An 18,311-nucleotide genomic window follows, 5' to 3' on the forward strand; every position below is an offset into this window, starting at 1 on the left:
CTCAAATCGTAAACCACCACATAAAGTATATACAGTATGTTGTCTAAGTGGTTTTGAAAGGCGGCTCTGTAGAATACATGGGAGGACATGCACTAGATTTGCAGGTTTCTTTTTCATTGACATTGGCAACTACTAGCTTGCATTTTCCATCGTTTTAGTCATTTTGCAGTGCTGTTGGAATAGGTATGTGGCCTGTTTGTGTATACCTTTCATGAAAAATGTAGAGAAAACGTTTCCTCTTTTACTTGGTCTATCTATATATTAATGCACCCTAAAAATGATCACTTTTGAAACCCATTTTCGGGAGCTCTCTTTCAAACTGTATTGAAGGCTCTCTCCACAGCTACTATAATCCTATGTCATAAAAATGATTTTTGACATCCTTGCCATCTTACTTTTATGAAAGCTCATAATAAAATAAAAAATAAATAAATTTAGAACCGATGCAAGCCGTCATGTCTCCTTGTCACATTTTGCAAATATGTAATTCTGAATCATGTAAATGTACGCAAACAGCATCTTCAGCTGTCACTTCACATTCAATTGATTCATGTGTTTCATTTTTGGGAAGAGGTGATGGTATATTTCCACTGAAACGTCTTCACACAGGACAGAGGCTTAGTCATGGCTTTAATACTCGGAGCTGCAATAGACTTTCCCATGCCTCACTATAAATTCAGCCTTTTATAACCAACACATGGTCAAATATCAGCCCACTCGGTGTCAGTGTGCGTGTCCGGGCCTACACCACACCCCGGTGGAAGAATGAGAACTTTGTGTGATTGATAGTCACTTCTAATTTAGCTTCAGGCTTTTTGTGTGTTTCCCCGCTGAAATACAGGCCCCTTAACGAGACCAAATCACAGACGTGGGCAGCTCAAATGCTTTGAAATACAGAAACCCCTGAACCAGAAAATAATCAAGGGGACTTAGGCATGCCACCGTGGCCGGAAATTCACTGTGAATACTGGTTTCAGCCATGACCATTTGTGATCCCATATTTTTGGCGTTTAGAATTCAACTACAAGTTGACCACCAAGACCCCCTGTCTCCCAACCCTTCCTCCAGTCTCCCACTTAGCCTTATCCAGAATACCAAATTTGTGCTTCCTCTGACCTAAAAGTAGATGAGTAGTCTCTGTTTTTTTGTGGGGGTTTGTGGGGGGTGGGTGTGCAATTGACTGTATGACGCACATAAATGTGCATTCACATTCACATGTACAGTACGGTAAGTCCCTTTTAGGCATGTGGTTTTTCCCAGCACATCTTAGGCATGGCGACTTTTCTGCTCGTCCAGCACAAATTCTATAGAGCCGCCCCCCCAGCCCCCACCCCCACCCCTGTTACTTCACTGCGTCTTCTTCCACTGCGGAGGAAGAAATTGCGGTTGAGAGTTTACGCCAGCTCTCCCAACAGCTTGTCCTGATTACTAGGTAGACAAGTACCCACGGTGAGACGCAACCAGAACCCTTTGGTCTGTGTTTCCCTTCCTTCAAGTCTCCAACTGATCATCTCCAAGGGAAGATTTTAATTATTCCTCGCCACGGTCCTTCATATGTGTTATTCTGATGTTAGGACTGTACACAATCTCAATCATCTTGTGGGAATGCACACAATATAATCACATTTTGAATAAACAAGGTTGGACCACATGTTTTTATAATCTTAAAGCCTTTAGAATGCCAACCAAACAATCTTCTTGTTAATCTGCGTCTTTACTTTCCTCTAACCTCCTTTTTCTCTGATCACTGGTTTCTCTGATTTGTATGTACCGCTTACAGCCTTCTAGCCAATTAGCAACGGCAAACAAAACAACAATCAGGCTCTTGGCTTAATATACTCCACCTCTTCAGCAGTAAATACCAAGTGATTCCAGCGTGTATTGTCATTCAGAAGAGCCTGCTGACTTTAGTCTTTATCAAGTACAAAGAAGTCCTTTACAAATGGAGAAAAAAAATTGTCAAAGACTATGAGTAGGACTGCAATGGCTGATGGACCCTGTACTAAACGGGGCTAGTTAGTCACAGGGCTAGTTAGTCATTAGAGTTTTGTTGTTATACACACATTTACTGGTAAGTGTAGTGTAAAGCGGTCTGTTGTGTATATTTAGATTATGGAATTTTACCTTTTTGTCTTTCACTGGAAATGTCATCAGTTAAAGTTACAAATGTACAATGTCAGACAAGTACTTGGGAGTTTGAACCTGCACATGGACAAATTGTTTATTGTCTTAAACTCAACATCTTCATGTCTCATTTATTTTTATTCCCGTATGATGTTGTTAGGATGACATGAGCAAGCTACACCACATACTGCAACGCCTGTAATATTAAACAAATTGCAACCAAAGTAATCAGACTGTGTCAATCAAAACAGGCAGAGAGTTTTATACAGGTACAGTATTCAATGTCATTATGTCTGCGAGAAATGAAGAGATCTGACTTTACTTTGGATATGTACTGTGCAGGTTTGGCTTAAATTTGTGTTGTTCAACTTGTTGTCAATACACCACACTGTCATTACTGTCAAATGCATCTTAACTTGCCCATTTACACCATTTATTAGTCAGGGTATTGTGAGCCTGTGGAGTAAATTGACTTTATTGCCTGCTGACAATGGGAGAGGTAAAAAGCAATAGGGAGCTTCATCACAATGACAAAGGCCCATCAATAGACAGTACCATGACAAAAGGCGCATGCAGTAAATAGAGAAATGCTTTGCATGTAAATCATTGCAGTTTCCTTGGCGTCATGTGAAAGTATGCGAGATCACGCAAAGCATCCCAGGCATGTTGCTGCTATGGGAAGGGCCTGACGCTAGACCGAGCGGCGGCGCCATTGTCAATTTGTCCATCCCGGTCGCGCTTAAGAAAAACAGAAATGGGGAGTGGTGGGACAAAGGGGGGCTGGAGGGGGACGGGTCGGCAGACAGACCACAATAAAGGATGAAAGGAAGGAGAATATGATGCAAGGGGAGAAAAGATGGACATAGGAGCTGCAAAACAATCCGAAAGGGGGAGACAGGTGCCTGGAGGTTACGCTGCGGACAGAAGGGTGAGGGAGGGTGAGGAGGGGGTGAGGTAAGAAGATGGATGGAGTAGACCCCCGCTGAGTGTCTGTCTCAGACTCCCGTCTCAGACTCCTCTTCGCTCCTGTGAGCACAGTGGGAGAAACCATGGACAGCAGCTCTTGTCTACATTTGCACAACATTTTACTTTTTATTGTTTTGTTTTCGACTTGTCGGATGGTGTGTTTCGTTTGTTAGCATGGCTGTGCTTAAACTTGGGAAGCAATTTCCACGAGGGTTTGTGGAACATGGGTTCAATTTTACAAGAAACCTGCAAATCTTCTCTTTCTGTTGTGCTCCGGAACACACACATTTGTGAGAAATCATGACACGAGTGAACACGAACATTTCAAAACATAACTCTTTAATTACAACGCATACTGCAACATTATTTCACTTGAAGTAGTCTTAATGTTGTCACTGTTATTACATTTTTTCCTTGCTCCTGCATAAAAAAGTCCATTCCAGTTTTTCACTTGGCCTCACTTTTAACAGTAAAATATGACAAAAGTGTGTGTTTTTTAAGTTAATAATTTCATAGCTTTAATTTCTTTGGATACGTCACTGCAAAAACACGTGACACAGTGAATGTATTTCATTTCTACTTATTTCTTACTGTGCTTATTTAATGACAGTTTAGAGTTTTTTGTTTTGTTGTTTATTCTCAAATAAATACAAGATGTTATTTTATAGGGCGGCACGCTGACTCAGCTGGTAAAGCGTTGGCCTCACAGTTCTGAGGTACCAGGTTCAATCATGGACCTGCCTGTGTGGCGTTTGTATGTTCTCCCTGTGTCTGCATGGGTTTTCTCTGGACACTCTGGTTTCCTCCAGCATCCCAAAAACATGCAATATGAATTGGACACTCTAAATTGCCCCTAGGTGTGATTGTGAGTGTGGCTGTTGTCTGTCTCCTTGTGCCCTGCGATTGGCTGGCAACCGGTTCAGGGTGTACCCTGCCTCCTGCCCGAGGACAGCTGGGATAGGCACCAGAACTCCTGTGACCCTTGTGAGGATAAGTGGCAAAGAAAATGGAAGGATGGATGTTATTTTATAAATCTTATCAAGTCAATTCATCATTTAAGAAAAACATGCATTTTAAAAATCATTTTCACATTTGTCATCATTTTTTCGAGTGTGGGTGTACAAGACTTCATGTATTTCCACTTCTTAGATGTCCAGAGGTTAGAAAGTGAGTATATTGGCAGAAGGGTGCTGAGGATGGAGCTGCCAGGCAAAAGAGCGAGAGGAAGACCAAAGAAAAGGTTGATGGATGTTGTGAGGGAGGACATGAGGACAGTGGGTGTTAGAGAGGAGGATTAGAGGCTTAGATGGAAAAAGATGACACGCTGTGGTGACCCCTAACGGGACAAGCCGTAAGAAAAAGAATGGCCTTTTGACAATTGACCCCTCCGTGGATATTGCGCAATCCGCGTCACTGACCAATCAGAGGCCAGAGATCTGCATAGACCAAAGCCCGTTTTTGCTCCCACCATTTTCTCTGACAACATTGAATGGTCCAGTATAGGTTTAGTTAGCGTTTTATTGCGTATTTGGGTTATTTAACAAAAAATATGGTTAAGAGGTGTAGTCACAGACTTTGTAATAGTGACGACAGGTATCCTGAAAGGCTAGTTGGTGGAGTTCGATTTGTACCCTTTCCAAGACCGAAGACCCAGTACGAAAAATGCCTTCGATGGATCAAACTTTGTGGAAGACCACATCATCAACTAAATCCATCTAATATCAACCGGAACAGATATGTTTGCACGAAGGTATGCCTTATATTTGATTTTTAATCCACGTCTCGTATAAATGAATGAGACGTTCATCGCTAGCATAACACTGCTACGTGTGAACGATTGACACACTTATTCTTTGTTGAGCGATATTTAGCGATGATCGTACTGCACAAACGTATCGATTTCTTGCTGGCTCGCGGCCAGAAGCTTAACCAGACTGTGTTTGCACGAAGATATGCCCTAAATTTTATTTTTAATCCACGTCTCGTATAAATGAATGAGACGTTCTCCGCTCGCATAACATTGCTACGTGTGAATGATTGAATGAAATCAGAAACATGGCGTCTCTCTCAGTTAAGAATGTTTTGTATTTAGAATCTATAATATATCGTTGATTTCAATTAAATCAAAAGCATGGAGTCTGTCTCAGTTCAGAATGTATTGTATTGTATTTGCCATTTTTACTGTTTGTCTTACGTCAGCGCACGTGGCGTGACGTCACTTCAGGGGGCGTGGTTAAGTGCCCTGTACGGCGGGGTCAATGCTTAAAGTTTAAGCAACAATAGAACCAGTCCCCCTGCCCGAGAATCAAAAACAGCCTGGTCCATTTTTTTTGCCTTGGTGTTTTCTCTGTTTTTTGTTTTTTTTGACAGCATCTTAATTGTAAGCTTTAATATCTCTGATCATTAGGAATTGTGAGCAGCCATGAGATTGAAATGAATCACGAGGGCCTTTAGTTAGTGCCAAGTGACATTGATGGAAAGGCTATCTGGGCCCCCATACGTCTACATACCCACTCACTCCTTTTGACTGCTAAACTGTGGAGTAAAACGGTGTGTAATTAAGTTGCAGTCAAAGCAGGTCCTGTTTGTGTGGGTGAGCAAAGGAGAGTTGGGATGGGGGGGGCATTAAAGTAAATGTTTATGCACCTCTGCTTATTATGGTGTACTTAGGTTTGTATGAGCAGTGGTGGAAGTACTCTTCATTACTGTGTAGTGCACCATATTTGAGATGAGAACAATTGAATCTGAATGAATAAATTGGCTACATGTTTCAGTAATAGTTAATACACTAGTACTTTAGCTGTTTTACAGAAATAAGGGTTTTAATGCTAAAATGTGATTGATTTTTTGAAAATTGATTAAATGTGCGTGAAGGGTTCTTAATTTAAAATGGTAAAATAATAGTTATTTCATTTTTATTTACTGAGACTGAAGGCTGGCATTAATTTCTGATGACGACCTCTAAATTGGGTAAAAGGGGAATTCCTCTTTCCCGTTCAAAATGGTGAAAGTTGAAGAGCTTGCGGATGTGGAAAATTGATTAAATTACACAAAGAATTTTGTGATGCTGGCTAGTCTTGTCTTGTTTTTATAACAGGTGGTCTAATAAATATATTAAGCACCGTATCTGAACTGACAAGGTCATTGATCATTTTTGACTTGAACCTTCTTGTTATTGTTATCGATATATTTCAACACAGTGACACCAGTCTGATTATTTTCATGACTCAAACACACACGCAAAAAAAAAAAAAATACATACATATATATATATATATATATATATATATATAATATATATATATATATATATATATATATATATATTATATATATATATATATATAATAAAACATTCATTTGAACCCAAAACTTTACTTTTCCACGTGTTTATAGTTATAGCATGAGAGCTCACCATATCATGCACCTTCACGTCATTGGTCCAAAATGTATTAGTTTGACATTCTTATCGTGTCTCAAGCTTATCTGTCATAAAATCTAACAAAAAAACAATTAAACCGATATGTATGTTTTTTTCTCTCTCCACAATTTTCTGTTACTACACTATATCACTTTATGTTCAAATATACAGGCCCAGATATCACAATGACTATAAGTAAACTCAGATAAGATCATTAATATTTCTGTGTAAGTAATTAAGTACATCATTGAATGAGTGGGTTGGGGGCCAGGGGGCAGGGGGTTATGCTCCGTGAGATATTTCTTAACATGTGGCTTGGATTAATAAAGATTGGGAAACACTGATTTAGGGCCTCTCAAATGATGTGAAAAAAGAGGTGCTGCCCGGGCTCTTTCATTTTGTTCTCTTTTCTTCCTATTCTAGTTTCTAATTGGGCCACAAAACCACACCATCACCACATCAGTGTGCATGTTTTCATGTTTTTTAGGCTGATGGTTTTTGCATGACTCTTGAAAATGTCATGAGAGGGGAGTGGAGCACAGTAGGTCAACAGAAAACTGCATATAAACAGGAAACGACAATGCACACCAGACGTCTACTCCTTCCACTACCAAAGACTTATCCAAGATGGTGTTTTTTTTTTTTTTTTTTTTTCAAACTGGAGTTTCCAAAGCAGGCCCTCCCTCTCGTACGGGCACCTTGGAGGAATGCAAAGAGTGTGCTGGTGGAAGCGAGCTGATTTAGCTGTTCTTTGATGCTCCCTCTAGTTAGCCGTCTCCCGCTGAGCTCTGACATCCTGTCAGCATGAAAGCGCTTCTTATCCCCCGGGTTTGTCACTACATGACCACAAAATGTTGTTCATGTGGGTATGTGCGTGTGTATGTGTGTGGGGGCCGGCAAAAGGCTCAATGGGAGAAGATGTTTCCTATGTAGAAGGAACTAAACAAAGTAAAAAGACCAAAGGGGAAAGTAAGGATTCGACTGTATGATACAATGCCAAGCGCATGGGCCTGCTTTGACTAAATTGCCTGTGTATACTTATTAGACATATTAAAAATTCCGTGTTTCCGCAAATACTGGCCAGGGAGGTTGGGAGTGGAATGTATTTATTCTCCACTGTAGATAGGGAGAGGCCTCTATTCGTGTGGTCTTTTTTTTCCCGGCGCATAGATGCAAGTCACAATTTAAGGTCACGCGCCTTCATTCTTTTACAACGTCATTACATTCACAAATATCCCAATTTCCGTTAGCTTGCCTATAGCATTTCACATTAGATGTGCAATATATACATACACATTACATTATAGATTACAATACATTGTATATGGTTTGAAAGTGTAGATTTTGTTTTTGAACACCATTTTTTATCTTTTGTGCATATGTATATTACAAATCCTGCTCTCTGTGATACGTGAGGCCCCATTGCGTTGTCCGAGTGAAGCAGCCGCAAGTTGTCCCGCAGCAACTCCGGCTTCTTCTTGTGGACTTGACAACGGAGACTCCACAAGATCTCTTTGTGCTTTGTGCCGGTTGACCCAGATTGAAGGGGAAAACGAGTAGTTTGTAATTTGCGTTTCAAATATATCTTCTCTGACATACCTCGTGTGACCCTAAAGTAGTATGAAATGTCAGGTTGTCACGAGACAAGCCACAATTCACGCTCACATTACCTTCACTCCACAGAAAGAGCTTCTTTTTGGGACATGGAAGGAAGCCGCAAGGTGAGAACACGCTAACTCCACACTGAGATGTTCCAACCGCGATTGGAACCGTGATTTCTTGACTGCGAGGCATATTAGCGTGTCAGCCTTACAACTGTAAACAGTACAACATTATTTTAACCAGGTGGCTATGGAAATGACACAATCATTTGCTTTCTTTCAAGATAAACACTTATTAAATGATCAAATGAACTCTTCTTAACTATATAGATTTTTTGTTGTCATCCCTTGATCATTTTAGAGTCGTCATTCCGGTAAGTACATCACCTCATGCTCAACATCTCTTTGTTCTTAGCACTGTTTAGGAAATCAAGTCCTTTGAACATACCCTGAGGATTGGGTGTAATAAGAGGCAATTACTTGTTGAGGTAATTATAAATCCTCACTTATCCAACAAAGTGATCCACAAAGTCCTCAAGCGTTCTCGATGTTGTCATGTAAATGCATAATAACATCAGAGGTGAAGCCAGGTTTCATACCACCTTAATTGTCCTGAGGGTGTTGTGTGGCTCTTATGTGGACTGAGGAAACATAAATGAAGAACCGGATGAGGGAGGGATTCTTCTTTTTTTTTTTTTAACACAACTAGGATGAGTCATTATATACAGTTATAAATACGGTTATGAAATGCTATTCTAAGAGGGTTGTTTGGTCATAGTTCGATATGAAAACATTTTAACCTATTTACATTAAATGTTCTAAAGGTGCAATTATAAATAACTTATACATATATATGTATAATTTTGCTGCTGATCCAGATTAAAAGTGTTTATACCACTACTGAATGCCTTTTTGTACTTCTATTTGAGTTTCCCTTTGGCCAACAAATTTGCCTAATCCAATCGTATGGTTGAGTGAGGGTTGAGAGCACGCACACATCCACACAAACTCCAAATGAGTAATAATCCCTTTTTTCAGTCCAGCGAAGAGGGAGAAGACAGGCAGCATCAGTGATCCTGCTTTTCGACAGCGCGTTGCAAAGATTAAACAAACAGTGGTAATTACCCCTGAGATCAGGTTCTGTTTTGACTGTTTGTCATCCGTGCGCCGCCTGATGTGTTTTTGATCTGCAGTCGAATGGCACCCGTGCTCCTTATTCACTCTTCACATTTTGGCTCCATGGAGTGAGACAGCAAACCACCGGCTGTGCAGGAAACTTGGAGACGCATGCACGCACATACTGGTAAATTAGCAGCCACTCACAGGGTGAAGCACACATTCGCTTTGCTGTGGTTTTCCACAGACCAAATCAGACACAAAGCAGTATTTTATGGGTTTATCAAAAAAAAAAAAAAAAACTGAGCCGTGAACATGCTGGCATGCAATATGCACATAAATAAATCGATCAAAGTCAACTGACCGAAACATTTGAATAGATTTGTCATAAAATGCAATTTGATCTTGTTAAAAGGAACATGCAAAAGTCACAACATTTTCCGGTCTTGTGGTGGAAAGTATGAAAGGCCAGTAAACACGAAACAACTGGTGTTCTAGTATTTATGCATTTACGTATATCAGTGCAATAATACTAATAATAATCACATCCAAACGATGACAACAACTAATGCTAGTGTATCCTATTTCTCATCTTGGATGACAAGGCGTCTGTAGGAATTTGAAGGGCTTGAAACGAATGATTTAAAAGTAATATGAGTGTGTGTATACATGCACAGTATATGTATATATATATATATATATATATATATATATATATATATATATAATATATATATATATATATATATATATATATATATATATATATATATATGTATTTGACCTAGCTAGTAGAGTGCAGACCTCTGCTAAGGCTTCAATCCGGATCAGCGGCAAGATAAACACACTTGTTATAATTGATAAGTTTTCATGCCAACATTTTATTAGTTCAGAATTGTTGTTTTGCTGTTAAACATTTACTTCCTGTAACTGAATCCGCACCCTCCCATTAGTGTTTATGTGTAATCCAGCCAGCAAACAAACAGCAGTGAGCTGTCAACTCAAAGGGATCAATAAAAACACACAAATGATTAGTTGGAAAATAATGATGATATTTCTCAAGAAATAAAGTTGCTGTTTTCATTTGAAAACAGATGGTTTTCTCAACAAAGAGCTCTGTGGATGGCTGACAATTGACAAGTGAGATGGGTTCTGCAGTCAGTCCTGACAAGATCTAATCCAGGCTTGTCAACAAGTTCACTTCAAGCCCATCAGCGGGAGCACAAGCGCTTGAGGAGCGGGCCCGAGCCGAGCCCGAGCCCTGCCCGAGCCCAGCCCAGCCGAGGTGAGGTTAATGCCTGTAGCGACAATCGGTCTGCATCTCATTTTCACCCTGCTGGATCATCTCTCCGTGTTTAAAGGTCTCTGTCAGAGAACAAAGTCTCTTTTTTTCCACCCTAAGTCATTTTGACATGTCAATTACTTTGGATTTACTGTTATTAGTGTGATTGCTGCAATAAATCCACCCTGTGAGTTTCCCCATTCAGGCAGCCCGTCGAAACTCTGGGATGCCTGACAAGGAAAAGTGCAAATATTTTGGTCCCTCCCTCTCCATTAAAAGCACACATTAAGAACAATTTGCGTGTTTGTTGTAATATCTGACAATCTAGCTCAGGGAGGCTTACAAAAATTCTTTGCACATTCATTATAGATAAGTTATTTGTTCCTTTGAGCATTGCTTATCTATCAAATACATTGGTTTAGAGCAGCCAGCTTTTTTCCTCAGCACTTACGTCCTGACAACCTTATGAAGGAAGCATAATGACATCCTACGGCCAAGGCGAACACTAATAAAACCGTCTGACAGCAGCACAAGGAATGTTGCCACAATTAATGCAACTTACCGGCCTCTATTCTGTCTGGTGCCAAGGCACATGTGGAACCTCTAAAAGCTCGTGTATCTGGCCGAGCGAATTACCCCCTCCAACCAGTCACACCGGGGTATCAGGATGCGGCCCGGACTGAAGTTAAAAGGCCCGGTGCGGGCCCTAATCTCCCTAAGAGCAATATTGTATACACACAAGTCTCGGCAATGGCTTGTGCACCTAACCACAAAAACACACAGACAGGAACTAAGAAGGAGTAGAAGATCAGGGATAGCCTAAACAAAATCTTGACACAGAGGCTGATGTCACTCAGATTTCCTATAGAACTCAAAAGTAGCGTAGCGGTGAAGAATATTATTTATTTTCACGACTCGTGTTTGTGTTGTGCATTGATTATGTTTCACATCAGAGCAAAATGTAACTGTAAAAGAGTGAAGTTCAGCAGGACGAAGAAGACCAGCAGAGGACAAGGGGGAAAAAGTAGAATAAGAAGAGCGACCTTGCAGCGATAGCCGTAAAGCAAGATGGGAGGCGACTGGAAGTCTTGGGCTCATAGTAAAGTGACCCGAGAGGCACCACACCCAAGAAGCTATAAAAAGTGCTGTCTCCACTCTTGCACAAGCTTGAAAATTAGAATGTGCCTGCTGCGTCGCCAGGTAGGCCCAGCATCACGGCCACTCCTGCTTTTGTGTCTCCGAACATCACAGCTTTGCTTGATAAAGACTCAACTGTATTTGGGCTCACCCTTGTTTAACTCTGTGTGATAATTGAAACGAACCGTAGAAAGGCAGTTGCAGGAGGTTTGACTTTGGCACCATCAAAACGGCATTGAGTATTAAATTGCTCATTTAGAATAATTATATATCTGTCTCATTTAGCTTTCATTCATTGGATTCAATACAATTACATTTGAGTTATTCTATGGCATGGCCTAACCCTAACCCTAACCCCTTAAAGTAAGTATTTACATACAAGTCTAAATTTCCAAAATATGGTTCCATATCCGATGAAGGGCTACGTCAGAATGTGTGTGCAATGATGAGTACTAACAGAGTCACTGGGGTTGTTTGTAATGACCACTAATTACACTTGTGTCAAACCAGAAAACACGATAATTATATTTGCTTAATTGTAACATTACACTTTCTTCACAAAGAGATAAAACTGCACTTGCCGTATAATTATGTAATAAAGAAGTTACATTTGTACATGTCAATAGTCAAGGGAGAATGTTGTGCACTTCTTTAGGAAAACCCAAAAAAGACACACTCATGAAGTCGCACGTGCACACACACTCACACACACACACCGTCATCTTGTCATTGTCATCAACGACAATAAAATACATTTCATATAATAATAATAATAATAATAATAAAATATTTGAACTCCATAGAGTGCGAAAATTGCAATAATAATAGAGGATATGGCGTAAAATATATCCAAGAAATGATCACCTTTTCATCAATTTGACCAAATTTTTTGCTTTACTTTCTTTAGATTGTCATCAATTTCTGAATTTATAAAAAAAATTGCTGTTGCCATTGAATTGTTACGCAAAAGAATTAAAGCATCACCATGTTGGCTGTTTGAATCACCTTTTTCCCTGCAATTATTATGGCATAGCAAAAGAGTAAATAGTGGCAAAAGTGTTCATACCGTTTCGTTTTAAAATCACAGGCTCTTGTCATTACTTAAAGATGATGTCACACATAATACTTGTTAGATGAAGGTGTTTAATCAGCACCTCCCTCCCCGCCATGATAAAAACGAGATGTATTGCTAAAGCAATAATGTGCTGTTTTTCCTGTGAGTGCAATCCCGGCTGACTGAGGCCAACCTAAAAGGAGAACTGACAGAGCTTTTTGTAGCTCCACACTGGGTGGAGTCCTCAGACAACATAGCCCGGGCCCTGCAGCTCGCTGCAATTACCCTTATTGAAGCTGTCACTCAAAGCGATCCCATAGTGACCCAGTGTGAACATCAAGGAGAAGGCGCCAGGGTCGAGGCCTCGGAGCCGCTCGGCCCTCGCGTGCTGAATGCAGCTATCTGTTACGGCCTAAATAATAGTCCGCACTTGCTTTGTCGCTCTGCGGGACTGGAGATCTGTTTTGACATGCTGATTGTTCATTGGCATGACGCGATGTAACGAGGGACACATGGAGGCAAGGAGGAGAACGCAGATGGATGCAACATCAAAGACAGATTGAAAAATATGACTTTACAATGTGTTTATGGCTCTCAATGAAGATGCATTCAAATGGGGGGAAATGTAGAGCTCAGACATGAAGGCATACATTAGAAAGGCTTTGAAAGGATAACTGAGTCCACATGGATTGGAAAAACATTTTTTGAACATTACTACTTAAAAGGAAACAAGCATACACATTAGTTATTCATGATGATGTTTATAATAGTTTTGGATGGTAGACATTGTAGTTAGCTCTTGTTTTGTTTTGACTTTTCTTTTTCAGATTCAGTTAATTTGATTTTGTTTTTAGAGCAGGTTTGTTCGCCTTTATTATTTTTTTCAAAAATGCTTTTTATATTACATATTTTACAAAATGTTTTTTTTATTTGAGTTATTTCATTAATTTTCATTTACTATAATAATCTTGTTCACGATAAATTTGTTTAAGGTCTCCAAACAGATAAGGGAGTAAATGACGTGTTTGGTTACCCATAATTTCCCTTCATCACAAGCAAAAACAGTTTGATTGCATTATTTTAGCTTTTAAAATCTTGTGGTAAACCTGTTGAATTTTCCAGGGGACATATTTTGCCAAACCAACTTATTTTTTAATATTGGGAATGTAATATTGGCGGCTCACTAAATGTGAAATATGAAAATAAAAATTGTCCCCAGATTCCTGAGTTCCACATGTTTTTCTGCGGAGGGGCCTGAAAATCAGATCATTCAAACTTCTCAAGCTTATCTATGTCACTAGCAAAGGGCTCCATCTGCCTCTGTGCTGCCGAGCCAGTGCTGTCACCATAACAAACAGTGTGCTCTCACAAGTGGGCCTCCTAAATGGAGAAAAACAATCAGAGGAAAGCAGTCGGTCTTAGCCAAATATGGACAAAGTGGATACAAAACTGGGTCAAACAGAAGCTGTCAGAGGGGCCTTTTCTAGACACTTGTATGACAAAACCAATGCGTGTGTGTTTTTTTTTTAATGAAATAAACAACTTTTATAAAAAGTCCATGTTAGAAAGTCATTCTCTGGAAGTCTAAATAATCCAAATACCGACCTTTAGCATCAGAGTCTTAACCCCTTGTTTTCAGCCTTTCACTCCACTGTAGTTCTAAAGATATTGACGACTGTCCTCAGCTGTGCGTTACACACTGTGCAGCATAATGTGCTTTTATTACAATCACGATATAATAAAGTCCTCACATTTTTTGTGTGGAAAAAGACTTCTAGTTATTACATTTGACACATAAAGAAAAAAGCTCCAAGATTGCAGCAACAACAAGATATTCCATTGTACACAAACAAATTAAGTGATTTCCTGTCAAACCTCATGTGAAAAGTGTTTGCATGCTGTTAAAAGCAATAAAACAGCTTTGTTACAACAACCAAAGGTATTTGTGGGCCTAATTACATTCATTTTCCTCCTGGCATTTCTATGGTAGAGCACTTAGCTTGAGAATTTTCATCCGCCATTGTCAGGCATTCAACCCATAATTGTTCTCACCCATGGGCACTGACTGGCCTTTTTGTTTTTCAACACTCACTCAGTAGCTGTGTCAAAGTTGTTTTTTTCTCCTTGTGTAGCCCATCAGCGCTAAAATGCCTTTATGAATTATTTCTGAGCCGTTGTTTTAATACAGACTGAATCTTCCCAGTGAATTTGCTTTAACAAGTTACTATGTCCTGCACAGTAAAAACCGTGACCCAATTCTGTCCCTCTGAGCAGCACTGTTGTGCCTTGAAAAGTTAATGAAGGGTTAAAATGAACTACACAAAGCTATAAGCATTATTAAAATAATATGTTGCCTCTTAAAAAAATTGGTGCTCTGTACTCTGTTCTCAAGTTGAACAATTTTGCTGAGAAGAATGCTATCCGGTGCAGATAAAATGATCCGTATACGTCATATCGCACAAGTTGTTTGACCTGATTACCCTCAGGAAAAGTTTCATCATCCTCACAGTTGGTGTGATGACTGTGGTTTAGAACTAATTAAAACAAGTGTGCGGCGTTTTCAATTGCAATCCATTTTTAAATCAATGTCTTTTCATTGACAATGAATGCTGTCTGGAAATATGGAATATGGTGTTTTCTTGAAGCTGTCATTGAAATCTGTGAAAAAGATGAAGCACATTTTAGATTTCAGAAGGTCTTATAAATCCAAGGACAGCACGTTTTTTTTTTTAATCTGGACAAAAATGAAACTTTATGAAAGGTATTTTATTGAGTGCATGTTTGGAGGTCGATCAATATAAAAGTTTGCCTACTTTGTTTGGATTATTGAAATCAATCAGCTTTACCTGAGGCATATTGATAAGGCAACATAACACGTTTCCAAGGAACTGGAAGTAGTCCACCAATGCCACCGTTTAATTTATCTTCAGTGGAAGGACAATGTTGCATCCACGCTCTTTCCAGTGAAAGTCCTTGGAAAGGTGTGTGAAGTAAAAACGGGAAGCAACTGTAGTGTCTATTGGTTTTTGAAAGTGACAAGCAAAACATTTTACCTTTCTCTACATTATCCATTTCAGACAGTAGTAGGATGACAGCATTTAATAACTCTTTGGAAGTCTCTTTTACAATATTACCACATGTGGTATGAATCAGTAACTGGATACATATTTTAAGTGCAATGTGCTATTTTTCCTTTTGAGGGCGCTTTACTTAATAGACACTCAGAAGCGTACAAGTCTTAGAGTCTGAAGCTGAATTAAACCTATTAATAGAACTCTCCATGGCAACACTGGTGTAATTTTAACTCAGAAAAAATGTTTCTCTGCTTGTATCAAGCCCGGTTGTCACACCCCTGAGAGCCATATACCCCACCATGATTGGTTGAGTTGTCAGCTCCCCACACAAAACTGTAAAAGTGCCATTCAAATAAAACTCGAGGGCCGCACCAACATTCAACTTTAATAATAAGGTGGGGGCCACAAAATATTGCGGCCCATGGGTCACCAGTTTGAGACCAGTGAAATAATAATAATAATAAGGGATAAAAAATGAAAAAAAAAGTGTGTAGGTCGAGTCGGGGGAAAAAATTGAGCATTGGATAGAGTCCAGTGTTGTGTTCTGCATGGGTGCTGCCTTTCATCACTCATCTCCACTTTGCGGTTTCATGTGTTTGTTCAGACATAACTCTTAATTTACCAGGTCACACCCTCTTGATGATTTTAATTGTGAGCCATCAACAACTGTTACATAAGAGCCTTTTTATTGTGGAGTCACTTCCTTGTTAAGAACTCTCTTCCGTGTTGACATCATTCAAGAACACTGGCACCCACCCTTGGAGTGCCAATATTTTTTAGCATGACTGTACTGCTTATACACACATACTGAAAGTTTGTCCCCCCAAAAATCCTTCTCTCACTATTTTGTCCTTTGGCAAATAACAAATAACTCTATCGTTTTCCTACTGTGGCTGGGAGGTGCAAAACAATATAACAAATTTAAGCCCTCATTGTAACCTCACCCTTCAATATTTCAGAAAACAAATGAACAAAAGTTTAAACAAATTAGCATTTCAGATAATAAAATATTTAACAAATAAGCATTTCAGAAAACAAATGAACAAAATATTAAACAAATTTACATTACAGAAAAATTAACAAAAGCTGAAACTGTCACCCTTCGCCCAGCCCTTGTGTGTGTGTCTGGTTGTGTCAGGAGTGTTTTGAAGTGGTTGACGTGTTTGAGTCAAGCAGTTCCATCTTTTCTTCATATTTACGCCTGAGTGCTCTAAAGACACCGTGCGACTCCAACTCGTCGGCAGACTATCAACGCTCTCCGTCTTGTTCGTAACCTAACCATCTTGTCCACCTTGTATTTCCAGAAGACCTCATCATTTGAACTCTTTTCCATTCTTGCTCTTTGTCACCCATTTCCCGTCTGGCCTTGCTCCCTGCGAACCAGCCCTCACCTCCTGTGGCCCACCAACAACCCAGACTCCTACCCTGCTAAACTGGTCTTCCTTGGAATGCTGCCTATCCCAAAACTAGTTCTCTGAGCCCTTTTTTGTTTGCTACCAATATACAACAGAATTTTGTTCATAAACTGCCCTCAATGTCCCCTCTGCATCTGGATGCAATTTGGAAACTGAATCCTGACAGAAACAATTTTACTTTTCAGAAAACAAATTATAAAAAGTTCCAACAAATCAACATTTCAGAAAACAAAAACCCGAAATAAACGGACAAAAGCCGAAACAAATTACAAGTGACACAAAATGGAAAGTGATTGATGTGTTATCAGGATTTTCACATGCTTCATTAGGATTCCCACTGACTTTCCTGGCAGGACACGCCCTGCTCCAATGTTACTGGCTCCAGGACACGCACTTCGGCACTGTGATTGGCTGCTGTATCCCCCGTACAACACAACATGCTGCTTCCAGATGGTGACAGAAGTATGTGATTAATTAATATAAATATTAATAAATAAGCTTTAATAAAAATGGCTGCCGAACGCTCCACAACGTGATTGAACCCGACTGGACCGGACCATCACATAAAAGTAAGAGTTGCCGAAGCACCCTGCACATTGTATATACAATCGTTGAGTCAGGTTCGGTGGCGTCGCTCAGTGTGTCCCAGCGTGAACCCTAACCCACCATAATCCTAACCTCAACCCATCCTAAACTGCCTTAAACCTAACCCTAGTCCTACACCCAACCATTAAAAAAAACAAACACCTTTTTGTATTCATTTTGTACAAATGTGATACATATTTGGGATGGTCATCTCAGTACATTTGCGTAGCCTACCCTTGCAGTGAGGCCAATCATGCAGGGGCCTATCGTGTTGAGGGCGGTCGGGTCTTGGTGAGAAAAGCTGTGGGATTCCTGATACGTTATATTGCCTTTCAAGCTTGTCTCACTTGTAATTTGCTTTGACTTTGATGATTTGTTTCGTCTCTTGTTAATGTGTTTTCTGAAATGTGAAAGTAGTATTAATTATTGTGAAAGCATTTACTTTTTCAAGAAATTAAAATTTGTTTTGACCGTTTTAAATTTGTTTTCTACTTCCACTTTCTGACAAGGGTTGCGGGAGTGCTGGAGCCTATTCC

General features: G+C 39.7%; 2 long non-coding RNA genes across 2 annotated transcripts; one reads left to right on the forward strand and one right to left on the reverse strand.

Moving 5' to 3' along the window:
- Positions 1-3,711: 3,711 nt before the first annotated feature.
- Positions 3,712-18,077, reverse strand: LOC133507802 (uncharacterized). The gene is made up of 4 exons (XR_009796904.1): positions 18,010-18,077; positions 9,238-9,388; positions 8,182-8,326; positions 3,712-4,071 (listed from the first exon to the last, which is right to left on the reverse strand). It is a non-coding gene; the product is annotated as an uncharacterized LOC133507802 (long non-coding RNA).
- LOC133507803 (uncharacterized) lies at positions 8,932-10,445 on the forward strand. The gene is made up of 3 exons (XR_009796905.1): positions 8,932-9,229; positions 9,306-9,415; positions 10,323-10,445. It is a non-coding gene; the product is annotated as an uncharacterized LOC133507803 (long non-coding RNA).
- Positions 18,078-18,311: the final 234 nt, after the last annotated feature.

Source organism: Syngnathoides biaculeatus, chromosome 10, assembly GCF_019802595.1.
Source record: "Syngnathoides biaculeatus isolate LvHL_M chromosome 10, ASM1980259v1, whole genome shotgun sequence".
In the NCBI taxonomy this organism is placed as follows: domain Eukaryota; kingdom Metazoa; phylum Chordata; class Actinopteri; order Syngnathiformes; family Syngnathidae; genus Syngnathoides; species Syngnathoides biaculeatus.